This window comes from Myxocyprinus asiaticus, chromosome 50, assembly GCF_019703515.2.
Source record: "Myxocyprinus asiaticus isolate MX2 ecotype Aquarium Trade chromosome 50, UBuf_Myxa_2, whole genome shotgun sequence".
Classification (NCBI taxonomy): Eukaryota; Metazoa; Chordata; class Actinopteri; order Cypriniformes; family Catostomidae; genus Myxocyprinus; species Myxocyprinus asiaticus.
The window spans coordinates 20060327-20065156 of record NC_059393.1 but is presented as its reverse complement, the minus strand read 5'-3'; positions in this window follow the sequence as shown (position 1 = coordinate 20065156).

The window sequence follows — 4830 nt, the reverse complement described above, 5'->3', positions numbered from 1 at the left end:
TTTTCACGCTTCAGAATGGAAACCTCTCGTTGCAACGTTGATAGCATTCCATTGGCCAGTGTGATTTCACTGATTGGCTTATCCTCGAGTCAATCATCATTGTGACGTACATCACTTCCCTTTGCTTGGTAGAGCGACTGATTGGCTGTGTCTCGTTTGGAAGGATGCGTCCTCCGGAGGTCATATTTGTCGGCCGCATACGTCATCGAGGCTGTATCGTTTCATAAATGCGAGTAGGACACTTCGAATGCGACCTTTTCCCGGGAATTCTGAGGATGCATGAGGTGTATCCTTCGTGGGCACTCACAACCCACAATTCTTTGCTACAACGGAAATGTCTAAAATGCCAATTTGCCTGTAAATATGATGTTCAAACGAAAGTAATGTTAATTCCCAAGTTGAAGTACCTCAGTAGATGGGTGCAGAGTATATAATATGTATAATTATATTAATATATAAAGTATTAGACTAAAAGTACACCTGTAAAATCTATTTTCTTTTCTCTTTACATCATTATAACTCTCCTAAAATTTACCTCATACATTCCCTTTTAAAGGGACTTTGTTCCCTTCTCTCTCAAAGCGCTCGCGCTTGTTAAAGAGTGGCGTGCTGTAATAGCAACCATGTTACGTTCCGTTTCAATTTGTCCTACGAAGGCCGTCTCGTTTAAACAAGACTTGTTTAAAGGAGGATGCTCGGTATACTGCAGCCTTCAAAGGACGCGTCATACCTAGCACACAGCCTTCGAAACGAGACACAGCTGTCCGAAATGGAATTCGAGCGCAACAGTCTGGTTCCGGAAGTAAAAATCCCATTAATTTATCCCATGACAAATTGATTTTCAACGATAGCTTATAAATCTTAAAGACAAGACCTACCGTGAGCTACGACGTTGTTCATCGATGGTATATGCTTCCGTTGAAGCCATCCGTCTGCGTTATTTCAATGTCATTGGTTACAAATCGTATTTAATAGCGGAATTCATGGTAAACAACTACATTACCCATGGTACAGCAGAAAGATCCACCAATCAGAGAACCGAGTCCAACGAAACATGCCTCGGAAGGACTGCAGGTTCCCATGACGCACTGTGAATGACGTAATTGAGTCGGTATCCCTTCACCCTTAAACTACTTATATATTTGTACATATCGGGATATTTTGCAATAAATGTAAAATATATATAGTTTCTATACTTATAATCAACAACCTAAAACCAATCGTTTTATATATTCCCATTGTTTTTATTCAATGACATCATTCGCAATGCTTCATGGTATTGCAGTTTGTGCCCTCAGGAAAGACGGTAAGTACACAGCCTTGTACCTTTGTCTTGATGTCCGATTTTCGAATACTTTTTTGCCTCAAAGCAAAGTTAGTGAAGTTGTGATTCACCTCGGAGCTGGCTGGTTTGGTTCATGGCTCATAACTCTGTTATGAAGGATTTTTTTTCTCCTCTTTTTCTCCCCAATTTGGAATGCCCAATTCCCAATGCGCTCTAAGTCCACGTGGTGGCATAGTGACTCACCTCAATCTGGGTGGTGGAGGACAAATCTCAGTTGCCTCCACGTCTGAGAACGTCAACCCGTGCATCTTATCACATGGCTTGTTGAGCGCGTTACCGCAGAGACATAGCGTGTGTGGAGGCTTCACGCTATTCTCCGCGGCATCCACGCACAACTCACCATGCGCCCCACCTAGAGCGAACCACATTATAGCGACCATGAGGAGGTTACCCCATGTGATTCTACCCCACCAGCAACCGGGCCAATCTGGTTGCTTAGGAGACCTGGCTGGAGTCACTCAGCACGCCCTGGATTCAAACTCGTGACTCCAGTAGTTCAGTATCTTTACTCACTGGGCTACTCAAGCCCCCCTTATGAAGGATTTTATTAAAAGTCTATGGAAGAAATGAATGGGAAAAATACTTCCGGGACCCAGGTGGCTGAAAAAGCGGGCGGTCACTGTTGCGCTCTCTTAATTTTTAGAAATAATAGGATTATGTGAAACATCGCGCAATATGCAATGTTAAAGGATAAACGCGTTGTTGTCACATGTCCTCAACACTCAATCAGTTATTTTGCACTTTTACAAAATGTATTTATTTTTGGAACACTCCCGGGCAGGCTGGGCAGCTATTTTCTGTGCTATCAAGCTGCATATAAAATACGGCTCCTATCTACTTTAATGGGGAAAGACCGAATTCTCCAAAACGCTTGGTCAAGATTATGATCAAAGAACATATTTGAAATCAGCAGTAAAATCTGACAACAATAGAATCATAAATTGTCCTTCTTTAGCTCAGATCATGCTAAAACGCTATTTAACGCTATTTTATAAAACAATATTTTTCAGGCTGATTCACCTTATGCGCACGCATGTTCTCAAGTTGACTGACAGGTGATGTCTGTATCTACAAGGTGATTGTCTCTTTTACCTGTAAGATGGGACTTCCTTTTCTACATCCGTTCTCCCATTTATTTTAATACCAGTGGTCTGTCTCGTGCTAAAGAGTCTCTGTCGAAATGGAATGCTACACTGTATACAATATTTTTTTTAATGTATTTTTTTAGAAATAGTAGGCTTATGTAAAAACATTACGCAATATGCAACAATGAAATGACATTTTTAAAGTGCATGTAAACGTACGGAATGTCTTTTGGAAGACTTTAAACAGTCTGATCAAAAAATAAGACACAAAATATTTTTTTTAATTTATTTTACAAGTTTTATAGTAAATAAAATACAAATAGCCAATGTAACATTCTCTTATAATGGCAGGTGTCTTATAAAATGTGAGGGAAATTATGGCTTCAAGAAATAATAATATGGATATAGATTAATGTTTGATGCACTGACCTCACACCTTTTTGTAATTGTTGGTAGGAAGACCATTACTCCCTGTTCTGTTTTATTTGTGAGGCAATATTATGCCAAATTAAAGCCAAACTGCCTGTTCACAGCATGATATTGAATGCAAAGAAAGAGGAACAGTGGCTTAATACCTTCTGAGAATTTCACAGAATGGTTGGCTGGTTTAGTATTATAAGCCTAATGCCCAATCAAAACATTGTGCATGGTCCAATAAGGTCCCATTCTGTAGGTTTAGAGGTCAGTTGATGCATGGAAAGAGGAATTTGGCTTGGCAGAGAGTGATTATTACGCTGAATATCTACAAAGGCAACCTGCACAGTAGCACAAGACCTTTTTGCCATCCATTCTAATTCACAATCTACATCAAATTCATATAATTTGTATTTCAAACTGATCTCTAATTGAAGTGCATTGGTTTGCATTAATAATTTGTTGTAAGTGTAAATAGATTGGTGTCTGTTCTCAAAGCAGAGAAAATAGGACCCATTTTTTAAGGTGTCTTTATCTACTGTGTACTTAAGCATTTGATACAGTATACTTATAATAAACATACATGCTGTTACATTGTACTTATATTTAAAGTACTTGCATTTAATTACATTTGTAATTACACTGTTAATCTTACCCCTAACCCTGAGCCTAACCCTAACTCCTAACCCCAACTACTCCTAATCCTACCCGTACCTGAACCTCAGTAGCAGCAAATGTGAATTTTGCAGAAAAACATGTAATTACACAATGTGTTGTATTGCGTGTGTTAATATTAGTACATACAGTAGTAGTGAATGACACCTTATATAAAGTTGGACCAGAAAATGTGTATAATTATGTATAGTAGTAAATTCTTACATGAATGCTAAGAATATGCTGAAATTATATTAAATGGTGGAATTTCAAAAACATCCTTCTCTGTCTAGAATCTTACCAGTAACTTAGGTTGTTCTGCCACCTTGTGGGCAATATAAAAAGTGACTCTTTTCCCCCCAGAATTTATTCAGATTTTTTGAGCACTCTTTACAGGGGCATAGATTACGGGGGGGGGGATGGGGGGGTTGGTAATCAAGCAAGTATGGGGGCCTGGGTAGCTCAGCGAGTATTGGCGCTGACTACCACCTCTGGAGTCGCGAGTTCGAATCCAGGGTGTGCTGAGTGATTCCAGCCAGGTCTCCTAAGCAACCAAATTGGCCTGGTTGCTAGGGAAGGTAGAGTCACATGGGGTAACCTCCTCGTGGTCGTGATTAGGGGTTCTTGCTCTCAGTGGGGCACGTGGTACATTGTGCTTGGATCACGGAGAGTAGCATGAGCCTCCCGTGCTGTGAGTCTCCACGGAGTCATGCACAGCGAGCCATGTGATAAGATGCGCGGATTGATTGTCTCAGAAGCGGAGGCAACTGAGACTTGTTCTCCGTCACCCAGATTGAGGTGAGTAACCGTGCCACTATGAGGACCCCCCCCCAACCCTCCCCCAATTATTTATACCATGATCAATGGAAATATTTAAATGCTTCATGTTGCAACCCCCCAGTGTTCAAGCCAAAATCTACACCTTTGGCTCTTTATGATAATAAATTGTTGGTTTCAGTTTCCAGTTTGTAAAATTATTTGGAACTCGTTTAGTGTTTTAAGTCTAAAGTTTATGGCTTTCTCTTTGTATGGCCTGTATGCCCATTTTTATATATGTAATTGTCTTTGTATTTTAGGTAGATATCTTGTTCTCATAATTGGTATATCCCTTGCATTTTGTTGCACCAGACAACTCTGTATTTTAAAATACGTTGAGTATTTGAGTACTCAATGTACTCAAATACCCCCCCACATACACAAACCCACAGTATTTCCTCCATCCCATAGAGGCAAGATGACATCTACACTGCGTTAAATGAACAAGAGGAAACACACACCGACGGTTAACCTCAATCAAGTAGGAGAGGAAACCCTGCACTGTCAAACTGAAAT